The following is a 26686-nucleotide window of genomic DNA, read 5'->3' as shown; positions in this document are numbered from 1 at the left end:
GCAAATCTACAAACAACAAATTCCGGGGATGGTGTGGACAAAAGGAACCCTCTTCCACTATTGGTGGGAAGGTAAATTGATACACTCACTATGGAGAGCAGTATGGAGGTTCCTTTAAATAACTAAAAAGAGAATTACCATAGGAGCCTGCAATCCCACTTTTGGGCATATACCCAGAGAAAACCATAAATCAAAAAGACACATTCACCACAATGTTCATTGCAGCACAATTTACAATAGCCAGGTAATGGAAGCAACCTAAATGCCCACAGAAAGACGAATGGATAAAGATGTGGTACATATATAAAATGGAATATTGCTCAGCCATAAAAAGGAATGAAACTGGGTCATTTGTAGAGAAGTCGATGGATCTAGAGACTGTCATACAGAGTGAAGTAAGTCAGAAAGAGAAAAACAAATATTGTATATTAATGCATATAGGTGGAACCTAGAAAAATGGTACAGATGAACTGGTATGCAGGACAGAAAGAGAGACACAGAGGTAGAGAACAAACGTATGGACACCAAGTGGGGGAAGCCATGGGGTGGTGGTGGTGGGATGAGTTGGGAGATTGGGATGGACCTGTATACATGTATATGCATAAAATATATAACTAATAGTAACCTGCTGTATAAAGAAATAAATAAAATTAAGTTTCAAAATTTTTAAAAATAAAACAGAAGAAAGTTCTTCCATTCACACAGATGTATTTATATGAATGAATTATTCCCATGCTTATATCTATAAATACATAAACGAGGAATAAAATCTAACTTGAAGCAAGAAAGAAAAAAAAACCTAAACCAAACAGTTATACAGAGGAAAACACTACCAAGGCACTTGTTCCAGCAGTAAACAATTCTGAAATTGGTCAGTGGTGGGGAATCATCTTCCATACAACCAACAGCCCCGTCCCCCCATGCAAGGAGCGTCCTCACTGCAAAGCTGGGGGGACCATGCCGAGGCCTCTGTGAATAAACGTGAGCTGAGCCCCAGGCCAGCTGCTACTGAACAGTTCCCACCCTTCCCAGGTAAAACACCTGAATATGTACAAGGGCTTGAAAGCCTAGAGGAAGGGCCGTGGAGCCACACCAGCGACAGCACGCAGGCCAACTTGCTGCCTGCAGGCCAGCCAGGATGGTCCTGGCCCCGGGCGCTCTTCTGGAAGCTTTCCATTTCCCTGCCTGAGATACCCCTCCTGTCCCGGCCCCCACTCCTTTGTTTCCTTCCTCGGCCCGGAGAGAAATTCCAGTGGAAGTTATGCGTGACACATCCTCTTCTTTACAGGTGGCAGCCTGGCAACTCCTGCAGAAAGTCCAGCAGAGCCCCACTCACACCGGGCCACCAACAAAGCCGTGGACCCTCACACCCTCCCACCAGCACAGCCCCGAGACTGCTGACGGGGCAGAGAATATGGAGTCAGGCACAGCTGCAGGGGCTATTGCTGCCTGGAGTGCAGTTTATATTGACCTCAACCCAGGCACACCTGGGGAGGGCTTGCCGGCAGGGTCAGGCTGCCCAGGTCAGCTAATCCTCAGCCCCCAGGGAATCACATTGCAGAAAATGGACCTCGCTAAGACAGAATATTAGCCAAGGGAAAAAAGGACACAATGCCATTTGCAGCACCGTAGATGAGTCTAGATGTAATCACGTGACTTGTAGTAAGTCAGAAAGTGAAAGACACATATCGTAGGATATCACTTATAGGTGTTACCTAAAAATTGATACCAGGGCAGATATTTTCACGGAGAAGGGCAATCACAGATTCATTAAACAAACTTATGGTTCACCAATGGAAAGGTGTGAGGATTGGATTCATTAGGATATCGGGGTTAACAGACATATACAAACACAGGTGAAATATATAATCACCAAAGACCTACGGAATACCAAGAGAAGACTACTCAACATTCTGTCATAACGTACATGGGAAAATGGTCCCAGGAAGAACAGACCTATGTATATGTGTAAAAGAACCACATCTTGCACACCTACAACAAGCCAAACGTTGTCATCAAACTTGCTGTAATAAAAAATAAAAAATTAAATTAAAAACACGAACAAGAAGTAGTGAGACAAACTTGAGGGGCTTTCTCCTGGCACATTCCATTCTAAATTCCAATCTAGAACAGGACTTCCATTGAGGCTCTGTTGCCCTAATAACCAGATTTGGTAAGCGAGAACTGCTGCCACCTTGTGGCCGTTTCACACAACAGCAGGTTTAATCCCAGGGCTAATGGTCAGTGGATATTCAAAATCGTTGCAGGCCTGTAAATGACACCTGCCCTGAAAACAAATCCTAGGGTCATATATCGACCAAAAAATTCAAAAGACGTCCATATTTCAAAACGACAGTTTCAAGAGGCATATTTCACGCACATTAGTGTTCTGCTTCTTTTGCTTTCTTTCTTTTTTGGTTAAAAAAACGGGGATGGAAAAAGACAACCCTCAGAATGGGCGAAAACATTCGCAAACGAATCAATGGACAAAGGTTTAATCTCCAATATATATAAACAGCTCACGCAGCTTAATATTAATAAAACAAACAACCCAATACAAAAATGGGCAGAAGATCTATATAGACGTTTCTTCAAAGATGTCACAGAGATGGCCAAGACGCACATGAAAAGCTGCTCAACATCACTAATTATTAGAGAAATGCAAATCCAAACGACAATGAGGTATGACCTCACACCTGTTAGAATCGGCATCATCAGAAAATCTACAAACAACAAATTCTGGGGAGGGTGTGGACAAAAGGAACCCTCTTCCACTATTGGTGGGAAGGTAAATTGATACAGTCACTATGGAGAACAGTATGGAGGTTCCTTTAAAAAACTAAAAAGAGAATTACCATAGGATCCAGCAATCCCACTTCTGGGCATATACCCAGAGAAAACCATAAATCAAAAAGACACATTCACCACAATGTTCATTGCAGCACAATTTACAATAGCCAGGTAATGGAAGCAACCTAAATGCCCACAGAAAGACGAATGGATAAAGATGTGGTACATATATAAAATGGAATATTGCTCAGCCATAAAAAGGAATGAAACTGGGTCATTTGTAGAGAAGTCGATGGATCTAGAGACTGTCATACAGAGTGAACTAAGTCAAAAAGAGAAAAACAAATATTGTATATTAATGCATATATGTGGAACCTAGAAAAATGGTACAGATGAACTGGTATGCAGGACAGAAATAGAGACACAGAGGTAGAGAACAAACGTATGGACACCAAGTGGGGGAATCCATGGGGTGGTGGTGGTGGGATGAGTTGGGAGATTGGGATGGACCTGTATACATGTATATGCATAAAATATATAACTAATAGTAACCTGCTGTATAAAGAAATAAATAAAATTAAATTCCAAAATTTTTCAAAATAAAACAGAAGAAAGTTCTTCCATTCACACAGATGTATTTATATGAATGAATTATTCCCATGCTTATATCTATAAATACATAAACGAGGAATAAAATCTAACTTGAACCAAGAAAGAAAAAAAAACCTAAACCAAACAGTTATACAGAGGAAAACACTACCAAGGCACTTGTTCCAGCAGTAAACAATTCTGAAATTGGTCAGTGGTGGGGAATCATCTTCCATACAACCAACAGCCCCGTCCCCCCATGCAAGGAGCGTCCTCACTGCAAAGCTGGGGGACCATGCCGAGGCCTCTGTGAGTAAACGTCAGCTGAGCCCCAGGCCAGCTGCTACTGAACTGTTCCCACCCTTCCCAGGTAAAACACCTGAATATGTACAAGGGCTTGAAAGCCTAGAGGAAGGGCCGTGGAGCCACACCAGCGACAGCACGCAGGCCAACTTGCTGCCTGCAGGCCAGCCAGGATGGTCCTGGCCCCGGGCGCTCTTTTGGAAGGTTTCCATTTCCCTGCCTGAGATACCCCTCCTGTCCCGGCCCCCACTCCTTTGTTTCCTTCCTCGGCCCGGAGAGAAATTCCAGTGGAAGTTATGGGTGACACATCCTCTTCTTTACAGGTGGCAGCCTGGCAACTCCTGCAGAAAGTCCAGCAGAGCCCCACTCACACCGGGCCACCAACAAAGCCATGGACCCTCACACCCTCCCACCAGCACAGCCCCGAGACTGCTGGCGGGGCAGAGAATATGGAGTCAGGCACAGCTGCAGGGGCTATTGCTGCCTGGAGTGCTGTTTATATTTACCTCAAACCAGGCACACCTGGGGAGGGCTTGCCGGCAGGGTCAGGCTGCCCAGGTCAGCTAATCCTCAGCCCCCAGGGAATCACATTGCAGAAAATGGACCTCGCTAAGACAGAATATTAGCCAAGGGAAAAAAGGACACAATGCCATTTGCAGCACCGTAGATGAGTCTAGAGGTAATCACGTGACTTGTAGTAAGTCAGAAAGTGAAAGACACATATCGTAGGATATCACTTATAGGTGTTACCTAAAAATTGATACCAGGGCAGATATTTCCACGGAGAAGGGCAATCACAGATTCATTAAACAAACTTATGGTTCACCAATGGAAAGGTGTGAGGATTGGATTCATTAGGATATCGGGGTTAACAGACATATACAAACACAGGTGAAATATATAATCACCAAAGACCTACGGAATACCAAGAGAAGACTACTCAACATTCTCTCATAACGTACATGGGAAAAGGGTCCCAGGAAGAACAGACCTATGTATATGTGTAAAAGAACCACATCTTGCACACCTACAAGAAGCCAAACGTTGTCATCAAACTTGCTGTAATAAAAAATAAAAAATTAAATTAAAAACACGAACAAGAAGTAGTGAGACAAACTTGAGGGGCTTTCTCCTGGCACATTCCATTCTAAATTCCAATCTAGAACAGGACTTCCATTGAGGCTCTGTGGCCCTAGTAACCAGATTTGGTAAGCGAGAACTGCTGCCACCTTGTGGCCGTTTCACACAACAGCAGGTTTAATCCCAGCGCTAATGGTCAGTGGATATTCAAAATCGTTGCAGGCCTGTAAATGACACCTGCCCCGAAAACAAATCCTGGGGTCATATACCGACCAAAAAATGCAAAAGACGTCCATATTTCAAAACGACTGTTTCAAGAGGCATATTTCACGCACATTAGTGTTCTGCTTCTTTTGCTTTCTTTCTTTTTTGGTTAAGAAAACGGGAATGGAAAAAGGCAAGCCTCAGAATGGGCGAAAACGTTCGCAAACGAATCAGTGGACAAAGGTTTAATCTCCAATATATATAAACAGCTCACGCAGCTTAATATTAATAAAACAAACAACCCAGTACAAAAATGGGCAGAAGATCTATATAGACGTTTCTTTAAAGAAGTCACAGAGATGGCCAAGACGCACATGAAAAGCTGCTCAACATCACTAATTATTAGAGAAATGCAAATCCAAACGACAATGAGGTATGACCTCACACCTGTTAGAATCGGCATCATCAGAAAATCTACAAACAACAAATTCCGGGGATGGTGTGGACAAAAGGAACCCTCTTCCACTATTGGTGGGAAGGTAAATTGATACACTCACTATGGAGAACAGTATGGAGGTTCCTTTAAATAACTAAAAAGAGAATTACCATAGGAGCCTGCAATCCCACTTTTGGGCATATACCCAGATAAAACCATAAATCAAAAAGACACATTCACCACAATGTTCATTGCAGCACAATTTACAATAGCCAGGTAATGGAAGCAACCTAAATGCCCACAGAAAGACAAATGGATAAAGATGTGGTACATATATAAAATGGAATATTGCTCAGCCATAAAAAGGAATGAAACTGGGTCATTTGTAGAGAAGTCGATGGATCTAGAGACTGTCATACAGAGTGAAGTAAGTCAGAAAGAGAAAAACAAATATTGTATATTAATGCATATAGGTGGAACCTAGAAAAATGGTACAGATGAACTGGTATGCAGGACAGAAATAGAGACACAGAGGTAGAGAACAAACGTATGGACACCAAGTGGGGGAAGCCATGGGGTGGTGGTGGTGGGATGAGTTGGGAGATTGGGATGGACCTGTATACATGTATATGCATAAAATATATAACTAATAGTAACCTGCTGCATAAAGAAATAAACAAAATTAAATTTCAAAATTTTTAAAAATAAAACAGGAAAAAGTTCTTCCATTCACACAGATGTATTTATATGAATGAATTATTCCCATGCTTATATCTATAAATATATAAAAGAGGAATAAAATCTAACTTGAACCAAAAAACAAAAAAATAAATCCTAAACCAAACAGTTATACAGAGGAAAACACTACCTAGGCACTTGTTCCAGCAGTAAACAATTCTGAAATTGGTCAGTGGTGGGGAATCATCTTCCATACAACCAAGAGCCCCGTCCCCCCATGCAAGGAGCGTCCTCACTGCAAAGCTGGGGGACCATGCCGAGGCCTCTGTGAGTAAACGTCAGCTGAGCCCCAGGCCAGCTGCTACTGAACTGTTCCCACCCTTCCCAGGTAAAACACCTGAATATGTACAAGGGCTTGAAAGCCTGGAGGAAGGGCCGTGGAGCCACACCAGCGACAGCACGCAGGCCAACTTGCTGCCTGCAGGCCAGCCAGGATGGTCCTGGCCCCGGGCGCTCTTCTGGAAGCTTTCCATTTCCCTGCCTGAGATACCCCTCCTGTCCCGGCCCCCACTCCTTTTTTTCCTTCCTCAGCCCGGAGAGAAATTCCAGTGGAAGTTATGGGTGACACATCCTCTTCTTTACAGGTGGCAGCCTGGCAACTCCTGCAGAAAGTCCAGCAGAGCCCCACTCACACCGGGCCACCAACAAAGCCGTGGACCCTCACACCCTCCCACCAGCACAGCCCCGAGACTGCTGAAGGGGCAGAGAATATGGAGTCAGGCACAACTGCAGGGGCTATTGCTGCCTGGAGTGCTGTTTATATTGACCTCAACCCAGGCACACCTGGGGAGGGCTTGCGGGCATGGTCAGGCTGCCCAGGTCAGCTAATCCTCAGCCCTCAGGGAATCACATTGCAGAAAAAGGACCTCGCTAAGACAGAATATTAGCCAAGGGAAAAAAGGACACAATGCCATTTGCAGCACCGTAGATGAGTCTAGAGGTAATCACGTGACTTGTAGTAAGTCAGAAAGTGAAAGACACATATCGTAGGATATCACTTATAGGTGTTACCTAAAAATTGATACCAGGGCAGATATTTCCACGGAGAAGGGCAATCACAGCTTCATTAAACAAACTTATGGTTCACCAATGGAAAGGTGTGAGGATTGGATTCATTAGGATATCGGGGTTAACAGACATATACAAACACAGGTGAAATATATAATCACCAAAGACCTACGGAATACCAAGAGAAGACTACTCAACATTCTGTCATAACGTACATGGGAAAAGGGTCCCAGGAAGAACAGACCTATGTATATGTGTAAAAGAACCACATCTTGCACACCTACAAGAAGCCAAACATTGTCATCAAACTTGCTGTAATAAAAAATAAAAAATTAAATTAAAAACACGAACAAGAAGTAGTGAGACAAACTTGAGGGGCTTTCTCCTGGCACATTCCATTCTAAATTCCAATCTAGAACAGGACTTCCATTGAGGCTCTGTGGCCCTAGTAACCAGATTTGGTAAGCGAGAACTGCTGCCACCTTGTGGCCGTTTCACACAACAGCAGGTTTAATCCCAGCGCTAATGGTCAGTGGATATTCAAAATCGTTGCAGGCCTGTAAATGACACCTGCCCTGAAAACAAATCCTAGGGTCATATATCGACCAAAAAATTCAAAAGATGTCCATATTTCAAAACGACAGTTTCAAGAGGCATATTTCACGCACATTAGTGTTCTGCTTCTTTTGCTTTCTTTCTTTTTTGGTTAAAAAAACGGGGATGGAAAAAGGCAACCCTCAGAATGGGCGAAAACATTCGCAAACGAAGCAATGGACAAAGGTTTAATCTCCAATATATATAAACAGCTCACAGAGCTTAATATTAATAAAACAAACAACCCAATACAATAATGGGCAGAAGATCTATATAGACGTTTCTTCAAAGATGTCACAGAGATGGCCAAGACGCACATGAAAAGCTGCTCAACATCACTAATTATTAGAGAAATGCAAATCCAAACGACAATGAGGTATGACCTCACACCTGTTAGAATCGGCATCATCAGCAAATCTACAAACAACAAATTCCGGGGATGGTGTGGACAAAAGGAACCCTCTTCCACTATTGGTGGGAAGGTAAATTGATACAGTCACTATGGAGAACAGTATGGAGGTTCCTTTAAAAAACTAAAAAGAGAATTACCATAGGATCCAGCAATCCCACTTCTGGGCATATACCCAGAGAAAACCATAAATCAAAAAGACACATTCACCACAATGTTCATTGCAGCACAATTTACAATAGCCAGGTAATGGAAGCAACCTAAATGCCCACAGAAAGACGAATGGATAAAGATGTGGTACATATATAAAATGGAATATTGCTCAGCCATAAAAAGGAATGAAACTGGGTCATTTGTAGAGAAGTCGATGGATCTAGAGACTGTCATACAGAGTGAACTAAGTCAGAAAGAGAAAAACAAATATTGTATATTAATGCATATATGTGGAACCTAGAAAAATGGTACAGATGAACTGGTATGCAGGACAGAAATAGAGACACAGAGGTAGAGAACAAACGTATGGACACCAAGTGGGGGAAGCCATGGGGTGGTGGTGGTGGGATGAGTTGGGAGATTGGGATGGACCTGTATACATGTATATGCATAAAATATATAACTAATAGTAACCTGCTGTATAAAGAAATAAATAAAATTAAATTTCAAAATTTTAAAAAATAAAACAGAAGAAAGTTCTTCCATTCACACAGATGTATTTATATGAATGAATTATTCCCATGCTTATATCTATAAATACATAAACGAGGAATAAAATCTAACTTGAAGCAAGAAAGAAAAAAAAACCTAAACCAAACAGTTATACAGAGGAAAACACTACCAAGGCACTTGTTCCAGCAGTAAACAATTCTGAAATTGGTCAGTGGTGGGGAATCATCTTCCATACAACCAACAGCCCCGTCCCCCCATGCAAGGAGCGTCCTCACTGCAAAGCTGGGGGACCATGCCGAGGCCTCTGTGAGTAAACGTCAGCTGAGCCCCAGGCCAGCTGCTACTGAACTGTTCCCACCCTTCCCAGGTAAAACACCTGAATATGTACAAGGGCTTGAAAGCCTAGAGGAAGGGCCGTGGAGCCACACCAGCGACAGCACGCAGGCCAACTTGCTGCCTGCAGGCCAGCCAGGATGGTCCTGGCCCCGGGCGCTCTTCTGGAAGCTTTCCATTTCCCTGCCTGAGATACCCCTCCTGTCCCGGCCCCCACTCCTTTGTTTCCTTCCTCGGCCCGGAGAGAAATTCCAGTGGAAGTTATGGGTGACACATCCTCTTCTTTACAGGTGGCAGCCTGGCAACTCCTGCAGAAAGTCCAGCAGAGCCCCACTCACACCGGGCCACCAACAAAGCCGTGGACCCTCACACCCTCCCACCAGCACAGCCCCGAGACTGCTGACGGGGCAGAGAATATGGAGTCAGGCACAGCTGCAGGGGCTATTGCTGCCTGGAGTGCTGTTTATATTGACCTCAAACCAGGCACACCTGGGGAGGGCTTGCCGGCAGGGTCAGGCTGCCCAGGTCAGCTAATCCTCAGCCCCCAGGGAATCACATTGCAGAAAATGGACCTCGCTAAGACAGAATATTAGCCAAGGGAAAAAAGGACACAATGCCATTTGCAGCACCGTAGATGAGTCTAGAGGTAATCACGTGACTTGTAGTAAGTCAGAAAGTGAAAGACACATATCGTAGGATATCACTTATAGGTGTTACCTAAAAATTGATACCAGGGCAGATATTTCCACGGAGAAGGGCAATCACAGATTCATTAAACAAACTTATGGTTCACCAATGGAAAGGTGTGAGGATTGGATTCATTAGGATATCGGGGTTAACAGACATATACAAACACAGGTGAAATATATAATCACCAAAGACCTACGGAATACCAAGAGAAGACTACTCAACATTCTGTCATAACGTACATGGGAAAAGGGTCCCAGGAAGAACAGACCTATGTATATGTGTAAAAGAACCACATCTTGCACACCTACAAGAAGCCAAACGTTGTCATCAAACTTGCTGTAATAAAAAATAAAAAATTAAATTAAAAACACGAACAAGAAGTAGTGAGACAAACTTGAGGGGCTTTCTCCTGGCACATTCCATTCTAAATTCCAATCTAGAACAGGACTTCCATTGAGGCTCTGTGGCCCTAGTAACCAGATTTGGTAAGCGAGAACTGCTGCCACCTTGTGGCCGTTTCACACAACAGCAGGTTTAATCCCAGCGCTAATGGTCAGTGGATATTCAAAATCGTTGCAGGCCTGTAAATGACACCTGCCCTGAAAACAAATCCTAGGGTCATATATCGACCAAAAAATTCAAAAGATGTCCATATTTCAAAACGACAGTTTCAAGAGGCATATTTCACGCACATTAGTGTTCTGCTTCTTTTGCTTTCTTTCTTTTTTGGTTAAAAAAACGGGGATGGAAAAAGGCAACCCTCAGAATGGGAGAAAACATTCGCAAACGAAGCAATGGACAAAGGTTTAATCTCCAATATATATAAACAGCTCACAAAGCTTAATATTAATAAAACAAACAACCCAATACAAAAATGGGCAGAAGATCTATATAGACGTTTCTTCAAAGATGTCACAGAGATGGCCAAGACGCACATGAAAAGCTGCTCAACATCACTAATTATTAGAGAAATGCAAATCCAAACGACAATGAGGTATGACCTCACACCTGTTAGAATCGGCATCATCAGAAAATCTACAAACAACAAATTCTGGGGAGGGTGTGGACAAAAGGAACCCTCTTCCACTATTGGTGGGAAGGTAAATTGATACAGTCACTATGGAGAACAGTATGGAGGTTCCTTTAAAAAACTAAAAAGAGAATTACCATAGGATCCAGCAATCCCACTTCTGGGCATATACCCAGAGAAAACCATAAATCAAAAAGACACATTCACCACAATGTTCATTGCAGCACAATTTACAATAGCCAGGTAATGGAAGCAACCTAAATGCCCACAGAAAGACGAATGGATAAAGATGTGGTACATATATAAAATGGAATATTGCTCAGCCATAAAAAGGAATGAAACTGGGTCATTTGTAGAGAAGTCGATGGATCTAGAGACTGTCATACAGAGTGAACTAAGTCAGAAAGAGAAAAACAAATATTGTATATTAATGCATATAGGTGGAACCTAGAAAAATGGTACAGATGAACTGGTATGCAGGACAGAAATAGAGACACAGAGGTAGAGAACAAACGTATGGACACCAAGTGGGGGAAGCCATGGGGTGGTGGTGGTGGGATGAGTTGGGAGATTGGGATGGACCTGTATACATGTATATGCATAAAATATATAACTAATAGTAACCTGCTGTATAAAGAAATAAATAAAATTAAATTTCAAAATTTTAAAAAATAAAACAGAAGAAAGTTCTTCCATTCACACAGATGTATTTATATGAATGAATTATTCCCATGCTTATATCTATAAATACATAAACGAGGAATAAAATCTAACTTGAAGCAAGAAAGAAAAAAAAACCTAAACCAAACAGTTATACAGAGGAAAACACTACCAAGGCACTTGTTCCAGCAGTAAACAATTCTGAAATTGGTCAGTGGTGGGGAATCATCTTCCATACAACCAACAGCCCCGTCCCCCCATGCAAGGAGCGTCCTCACTGCAAAGCTGGGGGACCATGCCGAGGCCTCTGTGAGTAAACGTCAGCTGAGCCCCAGGCCAGCTGCTACTCAACTGTTCCCACCCTTCCCAGGTAAAACACCTGAATATGTACAAGGGCTTGAAAGCCTGGAGGAAGGGCCGTGGAGCCACACCAGCGACAGCACGCAGGCCAACTTGCTGCCTGCAGGCCAGCCAGGATGGTCCTGGCCCCGGGTGCTCTTCTGGAAGCTTTCCATTTCCCTGCCTGAGATACCCCTCCTGTCCCGGCCCCCACTCCTTTGTTTCCTTCCTCGGCCCGGAGAGAAATTCCAGTGGAAGTTATGGGTGACACATCCTCTTCTTTACAGGTGGCAGCCTGGCAACTCCTGCAGAAAGTCCAGCAGAGCCCCACTCACACCGGGCCACCAACAAAGCCATGGACCCTCACACCCTCCCACCAGCACAGCCCCGAGACTGCTGACGGGGCAGAGAATATGGAGTCAGGCACAGCTGCAGGGGCTATTGCTGCCTGGAGTGCTGTTTATATTGACCTCAAACCAGGCACACCTGGGGAGGGCTTGCCGGCCCGGTCAGGCTGCCCAGGTCAGCTAATCCTCAGCCCCCAGGGAATCACATTGCAGAAAATGGACCTCGCTAAGACAGAATATTAGCCAAGGGAAAAAAGGACACAATGCCATTTGCAGCACCGTAGATGAGTCTAGAGGTAATCACGTGACTTGTAGTAAGTCAGAAAGTGAAAGACACATATCGTAGGATATCACTTATAGGTGTTACCTAAAAATTGATACCAGGGCAGATATTTCCACGGAGAAGGGCAATCACAGATTCATTAAACAAACTTATGGTTCACCAATGGAAAGGTGTGAGGATTGGATTCATTAGGATATCCGGGTTAACAGACATATACAAACACAGGTGAAATATATAATCACCAAAGACCTACGGAATACCAAGAGAAGACTACTCAACATTCTCTCATAATGTACATGGGAAAAGGGTCCCAGGAAGAACAGACCTATGTATATGTGTAAAAGAACCACATCTTGCACACCTACAAGAAGCCAAACGTTGTCATCAAACTTGCTGTAATAAAAAATAAAAAATTAAATTAAAAACACGAACAAGAAGTAGTGAGACAAACTTGAGGGGCTTTCTCCTGGCACATTCCATTCTAAATTCCAATCTAGAACAGGACTTCCATTGAGGCTCTGTGGCCCTAGTAACCAGATTTGGTAAGCGAGAACTGCTGCCACCTTGTGGCCGTTTCACACAACAGCAGGTTTAATCCCAGCGCTAATGGTCAGTGGATATTCAAAATCGTTGCAGGCCTGTAAATGACACCTGCCCCGAAAACAAATCCTGGGGTCATATACCGACCAAAAAATGCAAAAGACGTCCATATTTCAAAACGACTGTTTCAAGAGGCATATTTCACGCACATTAGTGTTCTGCTTCTTTTGCTTTCTTTCTTTTTTGGTTAAGAAAACGGGAATGGAAAAAGGCAAGCCTCAGAATGGGCGAAAACGTTCGCAAACGAATCAGTGGACAAAGGTTTAATCTCCAATATATATAAACAGCTCACGCAGCTTAATATTAATAAAACAAACAACCCAGTACAAAAATGGGCAGAAGATCTATATAGACGTTTCTTTAAAGAAGTCACAGAGATGGCCAAGACGCACATGAAAAGCTGCTCAACATCACTAATTATTAGAGAAATGCAAATCCAAACGACAATGAGGTATGACCTCACACCTGTTAGAATCGGCATCATCAGAAAATCTACAAACAACAAATTCCGGGGATGGTGTGGACAAAAGGAACCCTCTTCCACTATTGGTGGGAAGGTAAATTGATACACTCACTATGGAGAACAGTATGGAGGTTCCTTTAAATAACTAAAAAGAGAATTACCATAGGAGCCTGCAATCCCACTTTTGGGCATATACCCAGAGAAAACCATAAATCAAAAAGACACATTCACCACAATGTTCATTGCAGCACAATTTACAATAGCCAGGTAATGGAAGCAACCTAAATGCCCACAGAAAGACAAATGGATAAAGATGTGGTACATATATAAAATGGAATATTGCTCAGCCATAAAAAGGAATGAAACTGGGTCATTTGTAGAGAAGTCGATGGATCTAGAGACTGTCATACAGAGTGAAGTAAGTCAGAAAGAGAAAAACAAATATTGTATATTAATGCATATAGGTGGAACCTAGAAAAATGGTACAGATGAACTGGTATGCAGGACAGAAATAGAGACACAGAGGTAGAGAACAAACGTATGGACACCAAGTGGGGGAAGCCATGGGGTGGTGGTGGTGGGATGAGTTGGGAGATTGGGATGGACCTGTATACATGTATATGCATAAAATATATAACTAATAGTAACCTGCTGCATAAAGAAATAAACAAAATTAAATTTCAAAATTTTTAAAAATAAAACAGGAAAAAGTTCTTCCATTCACACAGATGTATTTATATGAATGAATTATTCCCATGCTTATATCTATAAATATATAAAAGAGGAATAATATCTAACTTGAACCAAAAAACAAAAAAATAAATCCTAAACCAAACAGTTATACAGAGGAAAACACTACCTAGGTCCTTGTTCCAGCAGTAAACAATTCTGAAATTGGTCAGTGGTGGGGAATCATCTTCCATACAACCAAGAGCCCCGTCCCCCCATGCAAGGAGCATCCTCACTGCAAAGCTGGGGGACCATGCCGAGGCCTCTGTGAGTAAACGTGAGCTGAGCCCCAGGCCAGCTGCTACTGAACTGTTCCCACCCTTCCCAGGTAAAACACCTGAATATGTACAAGGGCTTGAAAGCCTGGAGGAAGGGCCGTGGAGCCACACCAGCGACAGCACGCAGGCCAACTTGCTGCCTGCAGGCCAGCCAGGATGGTCCTGGCCCCGGGCGCTCTTCTGGAAGCTTTCCATTTCCCTGCCTGAGATACCCCTCCTGTCCCGGCCCCCACTCCTTTTTTTCCTTCCTCAGCCCGGAGAGAAATTCCAGTGGAAGTTATGGGTGACACATCCTCTTCTTTACAGGTGGCAGCCTGGCAACTCCTGCAGAAAGTCCAGCAGAGCCCCACTCACACCGGGCCACCAACAAAGCCGTGGACCCTCACACCCTCCCACCAGCACAGCCCCAAGACTGCTGAAGGGGCAGAGAATATGGAGTCAGGCACAACTGCAGGGGCTATTGCTGCCTGGAGTGCTGTTTATATTGACCTCAACCCAGGCACACCTGGGGAGGGCTTGCCGGCATGGTCAGGCTGCCCAGGTCAGCTAATCCTCAGCCCTCAGGGAATCACATTGCAGAAAAAGGACCTCGCTAAGACAGAATATTAGCCAAGGGAAAAAAGGACACAATGCCATTTGCAGCACCGTAGATGAGTCTAGAGGTAATCACGTGACTTGTAGTAAGTCAGAAAGTGAAAGACACATATCGTAGGATATCACTTATAGGTGTTACCTAAAAATTGATACCAGGGCAGATATTTCCACGGAGAAGGGCAATCACAGATTCATTAAACAAACTTATGGTTCACCAATGGAAAGTTGTGAGGATTGGATTCATTAGGATATCGGGGTTAACAGACATATACAAACACAGGTGAAATATATAATCACCAAAGACCTACGGAATACCAATAGAAGACTACTCAACATTCTGTCATAACGTACATGGGAAAAGGGTCCCAGGAAGAACAGACCTATGTATATGTGTAAAAGAACCACATCTTGCACACCTACAAGAAGCCAAACATTGTCATCAAACTTGCTGTAATAAAAAATAAAAAATTAAATTAAAAACACGAACAAGAAGTAGTGAGACAAACTTGAGGGGCTTTCTCCTGGCACATTCCATTCTAAATTCCAATCTAGAACAGGACTTCCATTGAGGCTCTGTGGCCCTAGTAACCAGATTTGGTAAGCGAGAACTGCTGCCACCTTGTGGCCGTTTCACACAACAGCAGGTTTAATCCCAGCGCTAATGGTCAGTGGATATTCAACATCGTTGCAGGCCTGTAAATGACACCTGCCCTGAAAACATATCCTAGGGTCATATATCGACCAAAAAATTCAAAAGATGTCCATATTTCAAAACGACAGTTTCATGAGGCATATTTCACGCACATTAGTGTTCTGCTTCTTTTGCTTTCTTTCTTTTTTGGTTAAAAAAACGGGGATGGAAAAAGGCAACCCTCAGAATGGGCGAAAACATTCGCAAACGAAGCAATGGACAAAGGTTTAATCTCCAATATATATAAACAGCTCACAGAGCTTAATATTAATAAAACAAACAACCCAATACAATAATGGGCAGAAGATCTATATAGACGTTTCTTCAAAGATGTCACAGAGATGGCCAAGACGCACATGAAAAGCTGCTCAACATCACTAATTATTAGAGAAATGCAAATCCAAACGACAATGAGGTATGACCTCACACCTGTTAGAATCGGCATCATCAGAAAATCTACAAACAACAAATTCTGGGGAGGGTGTGGACAAAAGGAACCCTCTTCCACTATTGGTGGGAAGGTAAATTGATACAGTCACTATGGAGAACAGTATGGAGGTTCCTTTAAAAAACTAAAAAGAGAATTACCATAGGATCCAGCAATCCCACTTCTGGGCATATACCCAGAGAAAACCATAAATCAAAAAGACACATTCACCACAATGTTCATTGCAGCACAATTTACAATAGCCAGGTAATGGAAGCAACCTAAATGCCCACAGAAAGACGAATGGATAAAGATGTGGTACATATATAAAATGGAATATTGCTCAGCCATAAAAAGGAATGAAACTGGGTCATTTGTAGAGAAGTCGATGGATCTAGAGACTGTCATACAGAGTGAACTAAGTCAGAAAGAGAAAAACAAATATTGTATATTAATGCATATATGTGGAACCTAGAAAAATGGTACAGATGAACTGGTATGCAGGACAGAAATAGAGACACAGAGGTAGAGAACAAACGTATGGACACCAAGTGGGGGAAGCCATGGGGTGGTGGTGGTGGGAAGTGTTGGGAGATTGGGATGGACCTGTATACATGTATATGCATAAAATATATAACTAATAGTAACCTGCTGTATAAAGAAATAAATAAAATTAAATTTCAAAATTTTAAAAAATAAAACAGAAGAAAGTTCTTCCATTCACACAGATGTATTTATATGAATGAATTATTCCCATGCTTATATCTATAAATACATAAACGAGGAATAAAATCTAACTTGAACCAAGAAAGAAAAAAAAACCTAAACCAAACAGTTATACAGAGGAAAACACTACCAAGGCACTTGTTCCAGCAGTAAACAATTCTGAAATTGGTCAGTGGTGGGGAATCATCTTCCATACAACCAACAGCCCCGTCCCCCCATGCAAGGAGCGTCCTCACTGCAAAGCTTGGGGACCATGCCGAGGCCTCTGTGAGTAAACGTGAGCTGAGCCCCAGGCCAGCTGCTACTGAACTGTTCCCACCCTTCCCAGGTAAAACACCTGAATATGTACAAGGGCTTGAAAGCCTAGAGGAAGGGCCGTGGAGCCACACCAGCGACAGCACGCAGGCCAACTTGCTGCCTGCAGGCCAGCCAGGATGGTCCTGGCACAGGGCGCTCTTCTGGAAGCTTTCCATTTCCCTGCCTGAGATACCCCTCCTGTCCCGGCCCCCACTCCTTTGTTTCCTTCCTCGGCCCGGAGAGAAATTCCAGTGGAAGTTATGGGTGACACATCCTCTTCTTTACAGGTGGCAGCCTGGCAACTCCTGCAGAAAGTCCAGCAGAGCCCCACTCACACCGGGCCACCAACAAAGCCGTGGACCCTCACACCCTCCCACCAGCACAGCCCCGAGACTGCTGACGGGGCAGAGAATATGGAGTCAGGCACAGCTGCAGGGGCTATTGCTGCCTGGAGTGCTGTTTATATTGACCTCAAACCAGGCACACCTGGGGAGGGCTTGCCGGCAGGGTCAGGCTGCCCAGGTCAGCTAATCCTCAGCCCCCAGGGAATCACATTGCAGAAAATGGACCTCGCTAAGACAGAATATTAGCCAAGGGAAAAAAGGACACAATGCCATTTGCAGCACCGTAGATGAGTCTAGAGGTAATCACGTGACTTGTAGTAAGTCAGAAAGTGAAAGACACATATCGTAGGATATCACTTATAGGTGTTACCTAAAAATTGATACCAGGGCAGATATTTCCACGGAGAAGGGCAATCACAGATTCATTAAACAAACTTATGGTTCACCAATGGAAAGGTGTGAGGATTGGATTCATTAGGATATCGGGGTTAACAGACATATACAAACACAGGTGAAATATATAATCACCAAAGACCTACGGAATACCAAGAGAAGACTACTCAACATTCTGTCATAACGTACATGGGAAAAGGGTCCCAGGAAGAACAGACCTATGTATATGTGTAAAAGAACCACATCTTGCACACCTACAAGAAGCCAAACGTTGTCATCAAACTTGCTGTAATAAAAAATAAAAAATTAAATTAAAAACACGAACAAGAAGTAGTGAGACAAACTTGAGGGGCTTTCTCCTGGCACATTCCATTCTAAATTCCAATCTAGAACAGGACTTCCATTGAGGCTCTGTTGCCCTAGTAACCAGATTTGGTAAGCGAGAACTGCTGCCACCTTGTGGCCGTTTCACACAACAGCAGGTTTAATCCCAGCGCTAATGGTCAGTGGATATTCAAAATCGTTGCAGGCCTGTAAATGACACCTGCCCTGAAAACAAATCCTGGGGTCATATACCGACCAAAAAATGCAAAAGACGTCCAGATTTCAAAACGACTGTTTCAAGAGGCATATTTCACGCACAGTAGTATTCTGCTTCTTTTGCTTTCTTTCTTTCTTGGTTAAAAAAACGGGAATGGAAAAAGGCAAGCCTCAGAATGGGCGAAAACGTTCGCAAACGAATCAATGGACAAAGGTTTAATCTCCAATATATATAAACAGCTCACGCAGCTTAATATTAATAAAACAAACAACCCAGTACAAAAATGGGCAGAAGATCTATATAGACGTTTCTTTAAAGAAGTCACAGAGATGGCCAAGACGCACATGAAAAGCTGCTCAACATCACTAATTATTAGAGAAATGCAAATCCAAACGACAATGAGGTATGACCTCACACCTGTTAGAATCGGCATCATCAGCAAATTTACAAACAACAAATTCCGGGGATGGTGTGGACAAAAGGAACCCTCTTCCACTATTGGTGGGAAGGTAAATTGATACACTCACTATGGAGAACAGTATGGAGGTTCCTTTAAATAACTAAAAAGAGAATTAACATAGGAGCCTGCAATCCCACTTTTGGGCATATACCCAGAGAAAACCATAAATCAAAAAGACACATTCACCACAATGTTCATTGCAGCACAATTTACAATAGCCAGGTAATGGAAGCAACCTAAATGCCCACAGAAAGACGAATGGATAAAGATGTGGTACATATATAAAATGGAATATTGCTCAGCCATAAAAAGGAATGAAACTGGGTCATTTGTAGAGAAGTCGATGGATCTAGAGACTGTCATACAGAGTGAACTAAGTCAGAAAGAGAAAAACAAATATTGTATATTAATGCATATAGGTGGAACCTAGAAAAATGGTACAGATGAACTGGTATGCAGGACAGAAATAGAGACACAGAGGTAGAGAACAAACGTATGGACACCAAGTCGGGGAAGCCATGGGGTGGTGGTGGTGGGATGAGTTGGGAGATTGGGATGGACCTGTATACATGTATATGCATAAAATATATAACTAATAGTAACCTGCTGCATAAAGAAATAAACAAAATTAAATTTCAAAATTTTTAAAAATAAAACAGGAAAAAGTTCTTCCATTCACACAGATGTATTTATATGAATGAATTATTCCCATGCTTATATCTATAAATATATAAAAGAGGAATAAAATTTAACTTGAACCAAAAAACAAAAAAATAAATCCTAAACCAAACAGTTATACAGAGGAAAACACTACCTAGGCACTTGTTCCAGCAGTAAACAATTCTGAAATTGGTCAGTGGTGGGGAATCATCTTCCATACAACCAACAGCCCCGTCCCCCCATGCAAGGAGCGTCCTCACTGCAAAGCTGGGGGACCATGCCGAGGCTTCTGTGAGTAAACGTGAGCTGAGCCCCAGGCCAGCTGCTACTGAACTGTTCCCACCCTTCACAGGTAAAACACCTGAATATGTACAAGGGCTTGAAAGCCTGGAGGAAGGGCCGTGGAGCCACACCAGCGACAGCACGCAGGCCAACTTGCTGCCTGCAGGCCAGCCAGGATGGTCCTGGCCCCGGGCGCTCTTCTGGAAGCTTTCCATTTCCCTGCCTGAGATACCCCTCCTGTCCCGGCCCCCACTCCTTTTTTTCCTTCCTCAGCCCGGAGAGAAATTCCAGTGGAAGTTATGGGTGACACATCCTCTTCTTTACAGGTGGCAGCCTGGCAACTCCTGCAGAAAGTCCAGCAGAGCCCCACTCACACCGGGCCACCAACAAAGCCGTGGACCCTCACACCCTCCCACCAGCACAGCCCCAAGACTGCTGACGGGGCAGAGAATATGGAGTCAGGCACAACTGCAGGGGCTATTGCTGCCTGGAGTGCAGTTTATATTGACCTCAACCCAGGCACACCTGGGGAGGGCTTGCCGGCAGGGTCAGGCTGCCCAGGTCAGCTAATCCTCAGCCCTCAGGGAATCACACTGCGGAAAATGGACCTCGCTAAGACAGAATATTAGCCAAGGGAAAAAAGGACACAATGCCATTTGCAGCACCGTAGATGAGTCTAGAGGTAATCACGTGACTTGTAGTAAGTCAGAAAGTGAAAGACACATATCGTAGGATATCACTTATAGGTGTTACCTAAAAATTGATACCAGGGCAGATATTTCCACGGAGAAGGGCAGTCACAGATTCATTAAACAAACTTATGGTTCACCAATGGAAAGGTGTGAGGATTGGATTCATTAGGATATCGGGGTTAACAGACATATACAAACACAGGTGAAATATATAATCACCAAAGACCTACGGAATACCAAGAGAAGACTACTCAACATTCTGTCATAACGTACATGGGAAAAGGGTCCCAGGAAGAACAGACCTATGTATATGTGTAAAAGAACCACATCTTGCACACCTACCACAAGCCAAATGTTGTCATCAAACTCGCTGTAATAAAAAATAAAAAATTAAATTAAAAACACGAACAAGAAGTAGTGAGACAAACTTGAGGGGCTTTCTCCTGGCACATTCCATTCTAAATTCCAATCTAGAACAGGACTTCCATTGAGGCTCTGTGGCCCTAGTAACCAGATTTGGTAAGCGAGAACTGCTGCCACCTTGTGGCCGTTTCACACAACAGCAGCTTTAATCCCAGCGCTAATGGTCAGTGGATATTCAAAATCGTAGCAGGCCTGTAAATGACACCTGCCCTGAAAACAAATCCTGAGGTCATATACCGACCAAAAAATTCAAAAGACGTCCATATTTCAAAACGACTGTTTCAAGAGGCATATTTCACGCACATTAGTGTTCTGCTTCTTTTGCTTTCTTTCTTTTTTGGTTAAAGAAATGGGAATGGAAAAAGGCAAGCCTCAGAATGGGCGAAAACGTTCGCAAACGAATCAATGGACAAAGGTTTAATCTCCAATATATATAAACAGCTCACGCAGCTTGATATTAATAAAACAAACAACCCAGTACAAAAATGGGCAGAAGATCTATATAGACGTTTCTTTAAAGAAGTCACAGAGATGGCCAAGATGCACATGAAAAGCTGCTCAACATCACTAATTATTAGAGAAATGCAAATCCAAACGACAATGAGGTATGACCTCACACCTGTTAGAATCGGCATCATCAGCAAATCTACAAACAACAAATTCCGGGGATGGTGTGGACAAAAGGAACCCTCTTCCACTATTGGTGGGAAGGTAAATTGATACACTCACTATGGAGAGCAGTATGGATGTTCCTTTAAATAACTAAAAAGAGAATTACCATAGGAGCCTGCAATCCCACTTTTGGGCATATACCCAGAGAAAACCATAAATCAAAAAGACACATTCACCACAATGTTCATTGCAGCACAATTTACAATAGCCAGGTAATGGAAGCAACCTAAATGCCCACAGAAAGACGAATGGATAAAGATGTGGTACATATATAAAATGGAATATTGCTCAGCCATAAAAAGGAATGAAACTGGCTCATTTGTAGAGAAGTCGATGGATCTAGAGACTGTCATACAGAGTGAAGTAAGTCAGAAAGAGAAAAACAAATATTGTATATTAATGCATATAGGTGGAACCTAGAAAAATGGTACAGATGAACTGGTATGCAGGACAGAAATAGAGACACAGAGGTAGAGAACAAACGTATGGACACCAAGTGGGGGAAGCCATGGGGTGGTGGTGGTGGGATGAGTTGGGAGATTGGGATGTACCTGTATACATGTATATGCATAAAATATATAACTAATAGTAACCTGCTGTATAAAGAAATAAATAAAATTAAATTTCAAAATTTTTAAAAATAAAACAGAAGAAAGTTCTTCCATTCACACAGATATATTTATATGAATGAATTATTCCCATGCTTATATCTATAAATACCTAAACGAGGAATAAAATCTAACTTGAACCAAGAAAGAAAAAAAACCTAAACCAAACAGTTATACAGAGGAAAACACTACCAAGGCACTTGTTCCAGCAGTAAACAATTCTGAAATTGGTCAGTGGTGGGGAATCATCTTCCATACAACCAACAGCCCCGTCCCCCCATGCAAGGAGCGTCCTCACTGCAAAGCTGGGGGACCATGCCGAGGCCTCTGTGAGTAAACGTGAGCTGAGCCCCAGGCCAGCTGCTACTGAACTGTTCCCACCCTTCCCAGGTAAAACACCTGAATATGTACAAGGGCTTGAAAGCCTAGAGGAAGGGCCGTGGAGCCACACCAGCGACAGCACGCAGGCCAACTTGCCGCCTGCAGGCCAGCCAGGATGGTCCTGGCCCCGGGCGCTCTTCTGGAAGCTTTCCATTTCCCTGCCTGAGATACCCCTCCTGTCCCGGCCCCCACTCATTTTTTTCCTTCCTCAGCCCGGAGAGAAATTGCAGTAGAAGTTATGGGTGACACATCCTCTTCTTTACAGGTGGCAGCCTGGCAACTCCTGCAGAAAGTCCAGCAGAGCCCCACTCACACCGGGCCACCAACAAAGCCGTGGACCCTCACACCCTCCCACCAGCACAGCCCCGAGACTGCTGACGGGGCAGAGAATATGGAGTCAGGCACAGCTGCAGGGGCTATTGCTGCCTGGAGTGCAGTTTCTATTGACCTCAACCCAGGCACACCTGGGGAGGGCTTGCCGGCAGGGTCAGGCTGCCCAGGTCAGCTAATCCTCAGCCCTCAGGGAATCACACTGCGGAAAATGGACCTCGCTAAGACAGAATATTAGCCAAGGGAAAAAAGGACACAATGCCATTTGCAGCACCGTAGATGAGTCTAGAGGTAATCACGTGACTTGTAGTAAGTCAGAAAGTGAAAGACACATATCGTAGGATATCACTTATAGGTGTTACCTAAAAATTGATACCAGGGCAGATATTTCCACGGAGAAGGGCAGTCACAGATTCATTAAACAAACTTATGGTTCACCAATGGAAAGGTGTGAGGATTGGATTCATTAGGATATCGGGGTTAACAGACATATACAAACACAGGTGAAATATATAATCACCAAAGACCTACGGAATACCAAGAGAAGACTACTCAACATTCTGTCAAAACGTACATGGGAAAAGGGTCCCAGGAAGAACAGACCTATGTATATGTGTAAAAGAACCACATCTTGCACACCTACAACAAGCCAAACGTTGTCATCAAACTCGCTGTAATAAAAAATAAAAAATTAAATTAAAAACACGAACAAGAAGTAGTGAGACAAACTTGAGGGGCTTTCTCCTGGCACATTCCATTCTAAATTCCAATCTAGAACAGGACTTCCATTGAGGCTCTGTGGCCCTAGTAACCAGATTTGGTAAGCGAGAACTGCTGCCACCTTGTGGCCGTTTCACACAACAGCAGCTTTAATCCCAGCGCTAATGGTCAGGGGATATTCAAAATCGTTGCAGGCCTGTAAATGACACCTGCCCTGAAAACAAATCCTGGGGTCATATACCGACCAAAAAATTCAAAAGACGTCCATATTTCAAAACGACTGTTTCAAGAGGCATATTTCACGCACATTAGTGTTCTGCTTCTTTTGCTTTCTTTCTTTTTTTGGTTAAAGAAACGGGAATGGAAAAAGGCAAGCCTCAGAATGGGCGAAAACGTTCGCAAACGAATCAATGGACAAAGGTTTAATCTCCAATATATATAAACAGCTCACGCAGCTTAATATTAATAAAACAAACAACCCAGTACAAAAATGGGCAGAAGATCTATATAGACGTTTCTTTAAAGAAGTCACAGAGGGCCTCCCTGGTGGCGCAGTGGTTGAGAGTCCGCCTGCCGATGCAGGGGACGCGGGTTCGTGCCCCGATCCCGGAGGATCCCACATGCCGCGGAGCGGCTGGGCCCGCGAGCCATGGCCGCGGGGCCTGTGTGTCCGGAGCCTGTGCTCCGCAACGGGAGAGGCCACAGCAGTGAGAGGCCCGCGTACAGCAAAAAAAAAAAAAAAAAAAAAAAAAAAAAAAAAGAAGTCACAGAGATGGCCAAGACGCACATGAAAAGCTGCTCAACATCACTAATTATTAGAGAAATGCAAATCCAAACGACAATGAGGTATGACCTCACACCTGTTAGAATCGGCATCATCAGCAAATCTACAAACAACAAATTCCGGGGATGGTGTGGACAAAAGGAACCCTCTTCCACTATTGGTGGGAAGGTAAATTGATACACTCACTATGGAGAGCAGTATGGATGTTCCTTTAAATAACTAAAAAGAGAATTACCATAGGAGCCTGCAATCCCACTTTTGGGCATATACCCAGAGAAAACCATAAATCAAAAAGACACATTCACCACAATGTTCATTGCAGCACAATTTACAATAGCCAGGTAATGGAAGCAACCTAAATGCCCACAGAAAGACGAATGGATAAAGATGTGGTACATATATAAAATGGAATATTGCTCAGCCATAAAAAGGAATGAAACTGGGTCATTTGTAGAGAAGTTGATGGATCTAGAGACTGTCATACAGAGTGAAGTAAGTCAGAAAGAGAAAAACAAATATTGTATATTAATGCATATAGGTGGAACCTAGAAAAATGGTACAGATGAACTGGTATGCAGGACAGAAATAGAGACACAGAGGTAGAGAACAAACGTATGGACACCAAGTGGGGGAAGCCATGGGGTGGTGGTGGTGGGATGAGTTGGGAGATTGGGATGGACCTGTATACATGTATATGCATAAAATATATAACTAATAGTAACCTGCTGTATAAAGAAATAAATAAAATTAAATTTCAAAATTTTTAAAAATAAAACAGAAGAAAGTTCTTCCATTCACACAGATATATTTATATGAATGAATTATTCCCATGCTTATATCTATAAATACATAAACGAGGAATAAAATCTAACTTGAACCAAGAAAGAAAAAAAAAACCTAAACCAAACAGTTATACAGAGGAAAACACTACCAAGGCACTTGTTCCAGCAGTAAACAATTCTGAAATTGGTCAGTGGTGGGGAATCATCTTCCATACAACCAACTGCCCCGTCCCCCCATGCAAGGAGCGTCCTCACTGCAAAGCTGGGGGACCATGCCGAGGACTCTGTGAGTAAACGTGAGCTGAGCCCCAGGCCAGCTGCTACTGAACTGTTCCCACCCTTCCCAGGTAAAACACCTGAATATGTACAAGGGCTTGAAAGCCTAGAGGAAGGGCCGTGGAGCCACACCAGCGACAGCACGCAGGCCAACTTGCTGCCTGCAGGCCAGCCAGGATGGTCCTGGCCCCGGGCGCTCTTCTGGAAGCTTTCCATTTCCCTGCCTGAGATACCCCTCCTGTCCCGGCCCCCACTCCTTTTTTTCCTTCCTCAGCCCAGAGAGAAATTCCAGTGGAAGTTATGGGTGACACATCCTCTTCTTTACAGGTGGCAGCCTGGCAACTCCTGCAGAAAGTCCAGCAGAGCCCCACTCACACCGGGCCACCAACAAAGCCGTGGACCCTCACACCCTCCCACCAGCACAGCCCCGAGACTGCTGACGGGGCAGAGAATATGGAGTCAGGCACAGCTGCAGGGGCTATTGCTGCCTGGAGTGCAGTTTATATTGACCTCAACCCAGGCACACCTGGGGAGGGCTTGCCGGCAGGGTCAGGCTGCCCAGGTCAGCTAATCCTCAGCCCTCAGGGAATCACACTGCGGAAAATGGACCTCGCTAAGACAGAATATTAGCCAAGGGAAAAAAGGACACAATGCCATTTGCAGCACCGTAGATGAGTCTAGAGGTAATCACGTGACTTGTAGTAAGTCAGAAAGTGAAAGACACATATCGTAGGATATCACTTATAGGTGTTACCTAAAAATTGATACCAGGGCAGATATTTCCACGGAGAAGGGCAGTCACAGATTCATTAAACAAACTTATGGTTCACCAATGGGAAGGTGTGAGGATTGGATTCATTAGGATATCGGGGTTAACAGACATATACAAACACAGGTGAAATATATAATCACCAAAGACCTACGGAATACCAAGAGAAGACTACTCAACATTCTGTCATAACGTACATGGAAAAGGGTCCCAGGAAGAACAGACCTATGTATATGTGTAAAAGAACCACATCTTGCACACCTACA

This window comes from Mesoplodon densirostris, chromosome 9 (assembly GCF_025265405.1).
Source record: "Mesoplodon densirostris isolate mMesDen1 chromosome 9, mMesDen1 primary haplotype, whole genome shotgun sequence".
Lineage (NCBI taxonomy): Eukaryota > Metazoa > Chordata > Mammalia > Artiodactyla > Ziphiidae > Mesoplodon > Mesoplodon densirostris.
The sequence above is the reverse complement of the archived record's forward strand: the minus strand, read 5'-3'. Positions refer to the sequence as shown.